Source organism: Sciurus vulgaris (genome assembly GCF_902686455.1).
Source record: "Sciurus vulgaris genome assembly, chromosome: 3".
NCBI lineage: Eukaryota > Metazoa > Chordata > Mammalia > Rodentia > Sciuridae > Sciurus > Sciurus vulgaris.
In genome coordinates, this window is record NC_136463.1 from 156,239,548 (window position 1) to 156,255,589 (window position 16,042).

A 16,042-nucleotide genomic window follows, 5' to 3' on the forward strand; every position below is an offset into this window, starting at 1 on the left:
CAAGGAATTGGTGTTAGGTGAGATAGGAGAAACATCTAGCTTGTTTAAACTGCTGTTGTTCAGAGTCTTTGTCAAGCAGTCAGGCAGGTAGTCTGATAAATGGAGTAATTCAGAGGGCTGGACATTATAATTGCTTTGCAAGAGAAGAGGCTATGTCTTTTGATAACTTATCCATTACCAAAGGAATAATCTTGACTATTGACAACTGTGGCAAACTACTCCATGTCCCCCAATATTGGTTCTCTTTTTTTTTCTATAGTCATAGAATTCTGAATATGTAGACGGGATCAGCCATGCAGCTCTGGTTGATGGGATATTAAACAATATTGATTGATGGGATTTAAACAGAAGTGACACTGTTTCTGGGTTGTGCCCTGGAAGGGGAAGGGCTGGCCATAGGATTCTAAACCCAGATAGGTCCAAGGATGGTAGAGGTGCCTAACAGAGGTAGAGGCACCTGAGTTCCAGGCCCTTGGCCTGCCTGCCACACCAGTCCTCTGTCAAGCAGTCAGGTCTTTATCCTGAGTCAGTGACTTGGGATTTTAGTGGAACAGAGTCAATTTTGGTTGAGGACATTACCTCTTTACTCCCACTCTTCTGTTTTCAACAGCCTTGCTTCTCTCAGAGATAGCTTCCTTGAACTCTCTGTGGCTTCCATTTAGGGTGCTGTCTTTTGGGGACTCCATAAAGACAGGAAGAAAGGACTGTGATATTTGGACTTTTCACTTACAGTCACAAATCCTGACGCCCAAACTGTCACTCCTTTCGACGCTGGTGGACATCTCTGGCACGCCCCAGGGCTAAACTGAATGAGGAAGGGTGTTTCTCAGACGCGACGAAAGTGTTCAAATTTGTTGCTAGGACATCTGTGGAATTTCCATATTCTATCTTAGGAGAGAAATATCATTTTTCTTTGATGGTACATTCTTGAGCTAGACATACAAGGAAAGCACTGTTTGTGGTGGCATTTTGGCAGAACTCTGAAGTGTGGCCTGGATCTGGGAACCCATAATCCAAGAATAAGGCACCATTGACGTACAAAATTGTTGAATTTGGATAGAAGCTAGGTTCAGCTATGCTTATGAAGCCACTGTCTTACAGGGTCAAAGGAGCTTATTTTTCAAGCAAGTGTGTTTCACTGTTTTCAGGGAACTATGAAAATAATTATTTCCTGTGTGGGTCAGCAGGAGTGAGGTCATCCCAAGGAAAATGTTCCATTGTGCTTGCTGGGCTGGGCAGTGCAGTGGCCCCAGACATTCCCTTAAAGCAACAGTAGTTGCTAATTGCATTTAACATATATGTCCCTGGGAGGGAAATTTATTTTCCCATTTGATACTTTTGGGATTTTGTGAGAGATCAAATGAGAATGTGCAACTACATATACACACATACATTAACTCTTTCGTGGGTGCCCTTATCACATTGGCTCATTTCAGTAGTGAGAAGATATTTTAGAGAGATAATTCTATATGAACCAAAATAGTGCCCTCTGCTTCAATCATTATAAAAATAGAAACTCACCTTCTATTTGTCCATCTTGAGACACTTATTTGCATTTGCCTTCCCGACCCTTATGGATGGGTCTATCACTGAATGCAATTTTCATTAATCATTTGTTGAATTAATGAATGGGAAGAAATGAATCCCAGGAAGGAGATTAATACCTTGAGAGCCAGTCAGGCATGGTGGCACGCACTTGTAATCCTAGCTATTGGGAAGCTGAGGCTGGAGGATTGCACCTTTGAGGCCAGTGGGTGCAATTTAGCGAGACCCTGTCTCAAAATAAAAACAGTAAATAAACAAAAAGACATAGGGTTGTATCCTGGTGGTAGCACCTCCCTGGGTTCAATCTCCAGGGAGAGTTTTCCTGGTACCGTGGCACTGAGATGAGAGTTTGACAGGAGGAGCACCTGGCGTGCCAGGACTAAGATATCTCTCAGGCACCAACCTCTGTGGTTCCAGAGATTAAGCAGCTCTGCTTCAGATCGCCATTCATCCTGGAATCAGAGAAGTAGGTATGGGATTATCCATGCCAGTTGTGAGATTCTGGCACTGTAAGTAGAGTGTATTGTGACAGCTGGAATAACAGGCGGCACAAACTAGGCCTATTGGGTGACCACCTCTGGTCCATAAAGCAGAGGGATGTTTTTGAATATACAGCATATAATACTTCACCCTGCTTGTCTTCCATGACTGCTTTGGTATAGGAGTTTAGAGTGTACATTACAGATTATAAAGCTGCATATTGTAAGAGGGAGTGTTCACTACTAATCAATCCACTTACCAAATTTTTGTGGAGTGCCTGTTTTGTACCAGGCATGTATTGGTGCTGGAGTGCAGAGGTAAACAAGCCAGACATGGTCTCCACTCTTGGGAAGCTTGGCTTCTACTAGAGGACATAGAAACACAAACAAACCAATACATAAAATAATTTCAAATTCTGACCATTTATGAAAAATAAAGAATATGGATATAGGGAATAAATGGAAGTTCATAGGGTGGTCAAAAGTGAGTATCGGGAGGAGGAGTGAGCCTAGGGAAGTCATTGGGAAAGGGAAGATAATTCCCCACAGAGGGAAGAATTCATGTTAAGCACCTGTGACCTAAAAGAAATGGTATTTCAGAGGATGAACAAAGCAAAACAAAACAAAGTACTCATGAATCTACAGCAGAAATGAGTGAGGGGAGAGTCACCCTACTGCAGAAGTCCTTCCAGAATTTTTGGATCCTCTGGATACAACTTGCAAAGGCAGATGTTGAGTGTTTGAAGGATAGACAGGAGGCTTTACTGTCCATACCAAGAGGTCTGAGCTTGAGTGTGGACCTCACTCCCACTATACGGGTAAGGCCTCATCTCAACTTTGGAATGTTCCACCCTGCTGAGTAATACTGGAATGGAAAGTTGAACTTCATCTAAAATACAAGAGAAAAGCAAGTACTGTATAGGTGAACCTGTGGAGATTATGATTCTACAGGAAAGGAGGAAAATGAAGGCTGGGGAGTGGCCATCCACACCAATTTGTATTTGGAACCGAAGCTAAAGAGAATACTGATATTGATATCTACCATGTTATTTTCACTTTCTGCTCCTTGATTTTTCAGTAGATAAGCCATCTGGTAATTGTTCTCTCTTTGGAAATCATTAAGATGTTGTCAAATTCCAGTGCTGAGATACAGAACCTACAGTGTTTGTGTGTGTTTGTGTACATCATCCACAGGGAGGTAGACAAAATGCTGAACGCAGCCAGATGCACTGACTTATCCAGGGGCTCCTAACTAGGAATCCTGTGCAAACCTGGTTGGGAAAAAAATTACATCTTCATTTTTGCTATCTTTTTCTAACTAATTAAACTTAACATTGGAATGATATATTTAGGCAAGGAACCACAGTAATTTTAGCAGTACTTGTGATTTTGTCATCAATAGAAATCACAGGTATTTATTTTTATATCACATTATAGTTGTTGCAGGTATCTCAAATACTAACTTATCACTATTTCAAAATTATAGAATTTATCATGCCATAGCTAGATATTATAGATGTTATTTTATGTATTAGTAAACATGCTTATTACTATATCATGAAACAATATATTGTAGTGCTTATGATTTATTTGGGGGTGCAGGGGAAATCACGTTAGAGAAGTGAAAAAGCAAGAAATAAAAGAAAGTCAATATAGGGTGTGCTAATAAGCAAATTATCACTGCATGCAAGAGGAGTTCAACCCTTCCGGATGTCTCTGGAACATGGCAGGAACATGCTACAGAGATGTGCAATCCAAGGGCATCTACGCGCCTGCTCCCACCACCACAGTCTGGTAGCTGCTTCCGGGTGAGTTAGTTCCCCATCATGTGTGGCCTTTTTGAGCAACAGGACTGAGCATTATTATTATTACATTTTAATTCTCTAAGCCTTTTATCATATTTTTATTAGTGTATTATAATTACACATAATAGTGGAACTCGTTACATATTGATACATGCACATGAGATAACAATATAATTTGACCATTATCTTTCCCCAGTGTTTCCCCTTTTCCTCCTCTCCTCCTCCCTCCTGGTCCCTATTCTTTACTCTATTGATCTCCCTTTGATTTTTCATGAGATCCAGTCTCATCCCTTTTTTTTTTTTTTTCTGTTTTCCTCTTTAGCTTCCACATAATGAGACAAAACATATGACCCTTGATTTTCTGAGCTTGACTTATTTTTATTATCATAATATTTTAAAATTCCATCCATTTTCCTGCAATGACATAATTTCATTCTTTTTTATGGCTGAATAAAACTCAATTATTTACATATACTACATATTCTTTATCCATTCATCCACCTGTGGACACCTAAGCTGGTTCCATAGTTTGGTTATTGTGAATTGTGCTACTATAAACCTGGATATGCATGTATTGCTGTGGTATGACGACTTTTGTTCTTTTGGATAAATAACAGAGTGGTATAGCTGGGTCATTATGGTTCCAATCTTAGTCTTTTGAGGGACTTTCATACTGATTTCCTTATCGGTTTTACTAATTTACAATCCCACCAACAGTATAAAGTGTTGCTTTTTCCCTAAGGCCTCTCCAACATTTATTATTGTTTGTATTCTTGACGGCTGCCATTCTGACTGGGGTGAGAAGAAATCTCTGTAGTTTTGCTTTACATTTTCTTAATTACTAAAGATTTTAGACAGTTTTTCACATATTTGTTGGTCATTTACATTTCTTCTTTTGAGAAGTGTCTGTTCAGTTCATTTGTCCATTTATTAATTGGGTTGTTTTTGGTGTTAAATTATTTGAGCTTTTTATACATTTTAGACATTAATCCTCTGTCAGAAGAGTAGTTAGCAAAGATTTTTCTTCCATTCTGTGGGTTCTCTCTTCACATTCCTAAGTGTTCCCTTTGCTGTGCAGAAGCTTTTAAATTTGATGTTGTCCCATTTATTAACTCTAAGCATTATTTCCTGAGCGTTAGGCCTTGTACTGAGAAAGTCATTGCCTGCGCCTTAAAGCTGGACCTTACGTTTTCTTCTAGGACTTGCATAGTTTCTGTTTTTTTTTTTTTTTTTTTCCATGTTAGTAACCTCTTGCTATTATAACTCTGTGGTATAATTTGAAGTCAGTTCCTTTGTTTGCCTTAGAATTGCTTTGGCTATTCTGGGTCTTTTATTCTTCCAAATGTGTTTTAGGACTGTTTTTTTTTTTTCCCCCCTAGTTCTGTGAAGAATGTCATTGGTATTTTGATAAGGACTACTTTGAATCTATATATTGCTTATGGCAATATAGTCATTTTAACAATGTTAATTCTGCCCATCCATGAATATAGGAGGTCTTTCTATCTTCTTGTGTCATCTTCGATTTCTTTTTTCAGTGTTCTATAGTTTTCATTACAGAGGTCTTTCTCTTCCTTGGTTAGCTTTATGCCTAGGTATTTTATTTAATTTTTTTGAGGTTGCTGTGTATGGGATTGTTTTCCTTACTTTTTCCCTCTTTTTCTGGCAGATTCGTTATTGGTGTATAGGAAAGCTATATAATTTTGTATGTTGATTTTATAACCTGCTACTTTGTGGAGTTTGCTGGTTAGCACCAGTAGTCTTCCAGAGGGGCTTTTTGGATCTTATAAGTATAGGATCACATCATCTACAAACAGGGATAATTCCTTCTTTGCTTATTTTTTACCCCTTTTTCCTTCTGCTGCCTAATTGTTATGGCTGGAATTTCTATTACAATGTTACAAATGACTGGTGAGAGGGATCATCCTTGTCTTTTTCTGGATTTTAAAGGAAATGCTTTCCATTCTCCCTCACTCATCACGATGTTAGCTTTGGGTTTGTCCTTTTATATAGCTTTTATGATGTGAAGTTCCTTCTATTCTTAGTTTCTTAGTTTCTTTAGTGTCTTTTTTTCAAAATGTGTCATCAATTTACAAGTTACACACAGAAATGCATACAAATGCACGCATACAATTTTTCTCTTTTACATACATAGATCACGCTATTACAGTATTGTGTAATTTGCTTTTCCCTTTCAACAATGTTCATTTTTTTATATTAAGTAGTTTTACACTATATAATTTTAATGACTCCATAGTAAACCACTGTGTAGTGGTATTATAATATTTGACCAGTCACCTATGGGTCTATTTGGGTTTCCAATTTATTATTATATAAATATGCTGCACTAAATATTCTGGTATTTGACTCATGTGCAACTATAATTACTTCATTTTTTTCTTTTTGAAGATTCAAGATATTTTATTAACAGCTACTACAAACAGTAAGATGGCTCAATTAGATTACCAAGTACAAAAATCAATATACAAAAATCAGTAGTTTACATATATGCAAACAATCTTTTGGAAGATTTAATGGAAGAAAAGATTTCATATATAATAGTGACAAAATATATATTAATATCTTTGTCAATAAAAATGTGAGACCTATTAAAAATAAAAATTAAAATACCACTGATGGCAAAAAAAAAAAAACCATTCTACAAATAGAAGGACCATATTATTGGGTCAATTAATTTGTAACTTTAACTAAATCTCAATGAAAACTTGACAGTTTTAAGCTATATCACCTGATGCTAAATGTAGTGAAAAAAATAAACATAGAAGTGGGACCAAAACATATTGAGGCATTTTTAAAAGCCTAGATAATTTAAGAGTATCATATTGGTCTATTAGCAAAACAGACTGCTCAGTAAGTACACTCAGATACATATAGAAATGGAATGTATAAAGAGGACATAATCTTAAATACTGGGAAGAAGAAGTAGTCAACAAATGTTATAGGAATAAGTACAATAATATCCCTGCTTTACCTCATATACCATGATAAATTCCATATGTACCAAAGATTTTTTAAAATAACACAACCATTAAATAATAATAAGAAAACTTGAAATTTTTTTCTTTACAAATCTGGAGTTAGCAAGAACTATCTAACCTTTCATGACTCAAAATTCCCAAGTCATAAATTGTTTCACTGGTAATTTTTGTTACATAAAAGTCAATTTTTTTTTATGGAAAGAAGCATCATAAACAAACTTTTAAAAAAGATAAAGGAGATATTTACAGCTCATATCACAAAGAGCTATCCTTCCTAACATGTAAATTGATAAAATCATAACCCTTTTGAAACATAGAAAAAGGAAATAAAATTTGCTAATAATAAACAACAAGATAGTTAACTTCATTCATTAAAAAAGAGAAATGAAAATTAAAACTGTGGATGAAAGACTGTTTTCTCTCTCTCCATTGGCAAAAATCCTAAGTTAGCTAATATACTCTACTGATAGGACTCTGGAGGGGAAAGCATTTTCTCATGCATTCTGACAGCAGTGTGTTGAAGTTACCCGGAATTATTGTGTTGTGGTCTATTTGATTCCTGAAATTGAGAAGGATTTGTTTGACATACATGGATGCCCTGTTGTTTGGGGCATAAATATTTACGATGGTTATGTCTTCCTGATTTATGCTTCCCTTAAGCAGTATGAAATGTTCTTCTTTATCCTTTCTGACTAACTTTGGCTTGAAGACCACTTTATCTGATATAGGGATGGAAACCCCTGCTTTTTTACTGAGTTCCTGTGTGTGGTATATTTTTTCCCATCCTTTCACCTTTAGTCTGTGGATGTCTTTTTCTATGAGATGAGTCTCTTGAAGGCAGCATATTGTTGGGTCTTTCTTTTTAATCCCATCTGCGAGGCTGTGTCTTTTGATTGATGAGTTTAGGCCATTAACATTCAGGGTTATTATTGAGATATGATTTGTATTCCCATTTTGGCTTATTTTTGGTTTTTAACTTGACTTGGTTTCTCCTTTGATTGGCTTTTCCTTTAGGGTATTTCCTCCCTTTGCTGACCTACATTGTTGTTTTTCATTTCCTCCTCATGGACTATTTTGCTGAGAATGTTCTGTAGGGCAGGCTTTCTATTTGTAAATTCTTTTAACTTTTGTTTATCATGGAAGGATTTTATTTTGTCTTCAAATCTGAAGGTTAGTTTGGATGGGTATAAGATTCTTGGTTGGCAACCATGTTCTTTCAGAGCTTGAAATTTGTTGTTCCAGGCCCTTCTAGCTTTTAGATTCTGAGCTGAGAAATCTGCTGATATCCATATTGGTTTTCCCCTATATGTAATCTGATGCTTTTCTCTTTAAAATTCTATCTTTATTTTGGATGTTAGGTATTTTCATTATAATGCACCTTGGTGTGGATCTGCTCTTGTAGTTGATTTTTCCACTTCATTCTTCAGGTTTGGGAAATTTTCTGCTATAATTTCATTGAATAGGTTGTTCATTCCTTTGGTTTGTATCTCTGTGCCTTTGTCAATTCCGATAATTCTTAAATTTGGTCTTTTCATGATGTCCCATAGTTCTTGGAGGTTCCATTCATGATTTCTTACCATCTTCTGTTTGGGCAACAATATTTTCAAGATTAAATATTTTGTCTTCATTGTCTGAGGTTCTGTCTTCCAAGTGGTCTAGTCTGTTGGTGATGCTTCTCATTGAGTTTTTTATTTGGTCTATTGTTTCCTTCATTTCAAGGATTTCTGTTTTTTGTTTTTTTTTTCACATACTCTGTCTTTGTTGAAATGATCTTTTGCTTCCTGCAGTTGCTCTTTCAACTGTTTATTGGAATGATTATTCATTGCCTGCATTTGCTCTCTTATCTCATTCTTTTCTTCATGAATTATTTTAATTAAGTATATTCTGAACTCCTTTTCTGACATTTCTTCAACCATACTTTCATTATATTCTATTAATATGAATCTTGGTTTGTTTGGAACACTCTCTTCCCTGTTTTTTCTTGTTGTTCACATATCTTCCCCTCTAGCAGTGCAGATCTAGGGTATTGCAATTTCCCCCCATAGGATTATAGTGACCCTGCAGGTTTCCAAAACCTCTTCTTTAAGGGGGAGATCACCATTAGCAGGATCAAGTACAGACAATATGCAGCCCTAAATCAAATAGCCCCCATGAAGACATTAACAATATTGTCATATTAAACAGAAAGGATGAGTTCAATTATTATCTACAGTATAACAAATAGATTTTCAATTGTGGACAAAGAGGATGAGGAGGGGTGAAGGATGTAACTGTTAATGGGATAAGGAAAGAGTATATAGAAGTATTAGATCGTAGGAAGATGGCAGATGGCAGATGATAGGCAGCAGTCAGTGATTGATGTGCACTCAAAAAGTAGGCAATATGCTGGCAGACTGCAGGTGTTCAAGGTGGACAAATGGGGTAAAGAGCAGGCGATTCATGAGCAGTAAAGACTGCCTCACAGAGAAACAGATTTTCCTCTGCTTGAAACCTGAGTTACAGAGCAACAGAGAATGCAGCCTCTAGTCCACTCTTCTGTGTTTTTTAAAAAATAATAATGGGTGCTGAATTTTGTAGAAGGCTTTCTCTCCATCTACTGAGAGGACTGTGTGATTTCATTCTTAATTATGTAGGATTAAACTATCCTTGCAACCCAGGGATAAAAACAACTTGGTCATGATGTACAATGTTCTTAATGTGTTGTTGAATACAATTTGCTAATATTTTATCAAGTTTTTTTTTTGCATTTAATTTCATTGGGATATTGGTCTGTATTTTCTTTCCTTGATGTGTCCTAATCTGGTTTTGATATGAAGATTATACTGACTTTTTAGAATGAATTTGGAAGTGATTCATTCCTTTAAAATTTTTTTTTTAAGTTTTAGTTTGTTCTTTTTAGTTATACATGACAACAGAATGTATTTTGACATATCATAAATACATTGAGTATAACTTTCTATTCTTGTGGTTGTCGTGTATTCATATAGTAACATAGAGAAAAGTTCTATCTGATTCATTCTACTCTCTTTCCCATTCCCATCTCCCTTCCTTCCCCACATCACCTCTGTCTCAATCTGGTGAGTCTCCCCACCCCTACTGTGAGTCAGCACAATCTGGTGAGTCTCCCCACCCCTACTGTGAGTCAGCACCTGCATATCAGAGAGAACATTTGGCCTTTTTTTTTTTTGGGAGACTGATTTATTTCCCTTAGCATGATAGCCTCCAGTTTCATCCACTTACTGGCAAATGCCATCATTTCATTCTCCTTCATGACTGAGTAATATTCCATTGTGTATATGTACCACATTTTCTTTATCCAATCATCTATTGAAGGGTACCTAGGTTGATTCTAAAGCATAGCTATTGTGAATTAAGTTGCTATGAACATTGATATGGCTGCATCACTATAGTATGCTGATTTTAAGTCCTTTGGATATAAACCTAGAAGTGGGATAACTGAGTCAAATGGTGGTTCCATTCCAAGTTTTCTGAGGAATCCCCATACTGCTTTCCAGAGTGGTTGCACCAATTTGCAGTTGCACTAGCAATGTATGAGTGCACCTTTCCCCCCACATCCTCACCAACATTGTTACTTGTATTCTGGATAATTGCCATTCTGACCAGAGTGAGATGAAATCTCAATATAGGTTTTATTTGCATTTCTCTAATTGCTAGAGATGCTGAATGTTTTTTTTCATATATTTGATGATCAATTGTATTTCCTTTTCTGTGAAGTGTCTGTTCGGGTACTTTGCCCATTTATTGACTGGGTTATCTGGTGTTTTTTTTTTTTTTTTTTTTTGGTGTTAAGTTTTTAGAGTTCTTTGTAGATCCTGGAGATTGATGCTCTATCTGAGGTGCAGGTGACAAAGATTTTCTTCCATTCTGTAGGCTCTCTCTTCACATTCTTGATTGTTTCCTTTGCTGTGAAGAAGCTTTTTAGTTTGATTCCATTCCATGTGTTGATTCTTGATTTTATTTCTTGCACTTTGTTAGTCTTGTTGAGGAGGTTGGTCCCTAAGTTGACATGATGGAGATTTGGGCCTATTCTTTCTTCTAGTAGGCACAGGGTCTCTGGTCTAATGCCTAGGTTCTTGATCCACTTTGAAAGGGGTCTAGTCTCTCATCATTACCTATGGGTTTCTGGTTTTCTCAGCACTATTTGTGGAACAGGGTATCTTTTTTTTTTTTTGATTTTTTAAAATTTATTTTTATTGTAAACAAATGGGATACATGTTGTTTCTGTTTGTACATGGAGAAACAGCATACCATTTGCATAATCATACATTTACATAGGGTAATGATGTTTGATTCATTCTGCTATTTTTTCCTCCCCCCCACCCCTCTCACCTCTCTTTTCCCTCTACACAGTCCCTCCTTCCTCCATTCTTGCCACTCTCCAACACCCCATTATGTGTCATCATCCGCCTCTCAGTGAGATCATTCGTCTTTTGAATTTTTGAGATTGGCTTATCTCACTTAACATGATATTCTCCAATTTCATTCATTTGCCTGCAAATGCCATAATCTTATTATTCTTTATGGCTGAGTAATATTTCATTGTATATATATACCACAGTTTCTTTATCCATTCATCAATTGAAGGGCATCTAGGTTGGTTCCATAGTCTGGCTATTGTGAATTGAGCAGCTATGAACATTGATGTGGCTGTATCTCTGTAGTATGCTGATTTTAAGTCCTTTGGGTATAGGCTGAGGAGTGGGATAGCTGGGTCAAATGGTAGGTCCATTCCAAGTTTTCTAAGGAATCTCCACACTGCTTTCCAGAGTGGCTGCACTAATTTGCAGCCCCACCAGCAATGTATGAGTGTACCTTTTTCCCACATCCTCGCCAACACCTATTGCTGCTTGTGTTCTTGATAATCACTATTCTAATTGGGGTGAGATGGAATCTTAGGGTAGTTTTCATTTGCATTTCTCTTATTACTAAAGATGTTGAACATTTTTTCATATGTTTGTTGATTGTTTGTAGATCTTCTTCTGTGAAGTGTCTGTTCATATCCTTAGCCCATTTGTTGATTGGGTTATTTGTATTCTTGGTGTAGTTTTTTGAGTTCTTTATATATTCTGGAAATTAGTGCTCTATCTGAAGTATGATTGGCAAAGATTTTCTCCCACTCTGTAGGCTCTCTCTTCGCATTGCTGATAGTTTCCTTTGCTGAGAGAAAGCTTTTTAGTTTGAATCTATCCCAGTTATTGATTCTTGCTTTTATTTCTTGTGCAATGGGAGTCCTGTTAAGGAAGTCTGATCCTAAGCTGACATGTTGAAGGTTGAAGGTTTGGACCTACTTTTTCTTCTATAAAATGCAGGGTCTCTGGTCTGATTCCGAGGTCCTTGATCCATTGTGAGTTGATTTTTGTGCAGGGTGAGAGATAGGGGTTTAGTTTCATTCTGCTGCATATGAATTTCCAGTTTTCCCAGCACCATTTGTTGAAGAGGCTATCTTTTCTCCATTGCATATTTTTGGCCCCTTTGTCTAGTGTTAGAAAGTTGTGGGCTAGGACCAGACTTCCTCAACAGGACTCCCATAGCACAAGAAATAAAAGCAAGAATCAATAACTGGGATAGATTCAAACTAAAAAGCTTTCTCTCAGCAAAGGAAACTATCAGTAATGTGAAGAAAGAGCCTACAGAGTGGGAGAATATCTTTGCCAATCATACTTCAGATAGAGCACTAATCTCCAGAATCTATAAAGAACTCAAAAAACTCTACACCAACAATACAAATAATCCAATCGACAAATGGGCTAAGGAAATGAACAGACACTTCACAGAAGAAGATCTACAAGCAATCAATAAACATATGAAAAAATGTTCAACATCTCTAGTAATAAGAGAAATGCAAATCAAAACCGCCCTAAGAGTCCATCTCACCCCAATTAGAATGACAATTATCAAAAATACAAGCAACAGGTGTTGGCGAGGATGTGGGGAGAAAGGTACACTCATACATTGCTGGTGGGGCTGCAAATTAGTGCAGCCACTCTGGAAAGCAGTGTGGAGATTCCTTAGAAAACTTGGAATGGACCCTCCATTTGACCCAGCTATCCCACTCCTTGGCCTATACCCAAAGGACTTAAAATCAGCATACTACAGAGATACAGCCACATCAATGTTCATAGCTGCTCAATTCACAATAGCCAGACTATGGAACCAACCTAGATGCCCTTCAATTGATGAGTGGATAAAGAAACTGTGGTATATATACACAATGGAATATTACTCAGCCATAAAGAATGACAAAATTATGGCATTTGCAGGCAAATGGATGAAATTGGAGAATATCATGCTAAGTGAGATAAGCCAATCTCAAAAAGCCAAAGGACGAATGATATCGCTAATAAGTGGAGGATGACACATAAAGGGGGGGAGGGAAGGGTTAATGTTAGGGTTAGAGTTAGGGTTAGGGAGGGGGGCAAGTATGGAGGAAGAAAGTACTGTATAGAGGGTAAAGAGGGTGGGAGGGGTGGGGGGAAGGGAAAAAATAACAGAATGAATCAAACAACATTACTCTATGTAAATTTATGATTACACAAATGGTATGCCTTTACGCCATGTACAAACAGAGAGGCAACATGTATCCCATTTGTTTACAATAAAAAAAAAAAAAAAGAAAGTTGTATTTATTTGGGTTTGTGTCCGTGTCCTTGAAGAGGCTATCTTTTCTCCAATGTATGTTTATGGCATCTTTGGTATGAAATAACTGTATTTATGTGGGTTTGTCTCAGTGTCTTCTATTCTTTACCATTGGTCTTCATGTCTTCTTTGGTGTCAGTATAATGCTGTTTTTATTACTATGGCTCTGTAGTATAATCTAAGATCTGGTATTGTGATGTCTCCTGCCTCACTTTTCTTTTTTTTTTTTTTTGCCACAAAATATGGACGTTTTATTCCATGTCTCAGAAAACACACATCCTTTCACCCACCATTCTAATTTAACTGATATTTGGAAAATCTAGAGCAAATATGTATACATTATATATGTATACGCATATATGTATAAATGTGTATATGCATATATATTTTTATATACACACTTTTCCAGATTTTAGTCTCATTGGTAATCATATCTTCTCTGTGGTTGGCTTTCTAAAAAAAACACTTAAAGTCATCAAATGCATCCTCATACTTTTGTTGCTTTATTCATTCATTTAATATTGTTTTGATTGCATTCAGAATTGTGTTTTCATTATTTATATGATTGGTCAAACTGTATATTTTAAGATGTCAAGGAAAAACTTGATTACAGTCATACTCTACATCTCAGTTACTCATTATATGATTTTTTTCATCATTATTTGCAATTTCACACATCTTGTAGTTCCCTATGTGGTCTTTCTATGCAGTCTATTTCATCTTCTAGTGCTGTACATATCTACATCTTCTGAATGGGACTCCCATGATTCATGAGCTTGGGGTCAGGCATAAATTGTCTGGCACCTGAGATGGAGTCTGATTTGGTCTTTCTTTCGAGTTGAGTTCTGTCAGCAAAGGCACTGAAAGTTTTGGGACATGAGTTGTTTTCACAGTTATTTAATCAGAGTAGCCTAGCTTATTTCTTTAGTTTCAGGGAGAGATTCTTTTTTTTTTTTTTCTTTTTGTCCATAAGGATTGAAATGCTTCATAAATTTGCTGGCCGGTAGCATCTGCCTTTTTTCCAGTTACCTTTGCAATTATTACTGACTAAACTGAATAGAAAATAGTTGTTCCTGAAGTGTCCAGTCCTAGTGGATGTGAAACCTTCTTAAACCCAGAATCTTTTCTTGCTGAGACCAAGCCTGCCAATCCTGAAACTGTAATCACTCCCATTTTTGGAAGAAAATCTCAAAGGAGAATTCTTCAGATAGATATATGCATCTTTCTTAATCTGTACTGTATCATTATTCCATTTTCCACAAAGACACCAACACCCTTGCCCCAGCCAATAATGACTAGTAGCAGTGTGGATGGATGCAAAGCCCATCTGTAAACAGCGAGGCTGCTCTTCAACATCTTAGACTGGAGAGGTGATGCAGTGTATGTGGGGTGTGGGTCTGGCCTCATTAGCTTCTTTTGTACTCCTTTTTTCTGGACACTTGTACACTCATAGGTGCAGATATCAGACCTGCTGGCAAGGTTGTCAGCTTTCCCATCCTAACCACTGCCATATCTGTGACCCTCTCTTCTCCAGTTTTCATCCTGCTTCATTTTTCTTGCTGAGAATTGTTTTGGATATTCTGAGTCTTGTCTTTTTTCAAATGAATTTCGTGACTGCTTTTTCTATTTTTATGAGGAACATGATCAGAACCTTAATAGTAATTGCATTAAATCTCTATAGCACTTTGGTAGGATGGCCATTTTGACAATGTTAATTCTGCCTAGCCAAGAGCATGGAAGATCTTTCCATCTTCTAAGGTTTTCTTCAATTTCTTTCTTTAGTGTTCTGTAGTTTTTGTTGTAGAGGTCTTTCACCTCTTTTGTTAGATTGATTCCCAAATATTTAATATTTTATTTTCTTTGAGGCTATCATGAATGGGATATTTCCCCTAATTTCTCTTTCAGTTGATTCATCATTGATGTATAGGAATGAAATTGATTTAAGGGTACTAATTTTATATCCTACTACTTTGCTGAATTAATTTATGAGTTCTAGTTTTCTGGTGAAGTTTTTTGGGTCTTCTAAATGTAGAATCATGTCATCAGCAAATAGGGATAGTCTGAGTCCTTTTCCTTTTGTATTCCTTTAATTTCTTCTAATTGCTCTGGCTAGAGTTTTCAGGCCTATGCTGAATAGAAGTGGTGAAAGAGGGCATCCCTGTCTTGTTCCAGGTTTTAGGGGGAATGCTTTCCAATTTTTCTCAATTTAGAACAATGTTGGCCTTAGGTTTAACATATACAGCTTTTACAATGTTGAGCTATATTCCTACTATGCCTAGTTTTTCTAGAGTTTTGAACATGAATGGATGCTGTATTTTGTCAAATGCTTTTTCTGCATATATTAACATAATCATGTGATTCTTGTCTTTAAAACTATTGATGTGATGAATTATACTTATTGATTGCCATATGTTGAACCAACTTACATTCCTGAGATGAACCTCACTTGAGCCTGGAGCACTATCTGTTAAAAATGTTTTTGTAAGATACAATTTGACAGTATTTTATTAAGAATTTTTGTATTGATGTTCATCAGGGATATTATCTGATTTTTTTTCCT

The 16,042-nt window shown here is 36.6% G+C and overlaps 1 pseudogene across 1 annotated transcript; it reads right to left on the reverse strand.

The window, feature by feature from the left end:
• Positions 1-14,084: 14,084 nt before the first annotated feature.
• Positions 14,085-14,993, reverse strand: LOC306656769 (MICOS complex subunit MIC27-like; annotated as a pseudogene). The gene has a single exon. The product of its transcript is annotated as an MICOS complex subunit MIC27-like (transcript).
• Between the last annotated feature and the right edge of the window lie 1,049 nt (positions 14,994-16,042).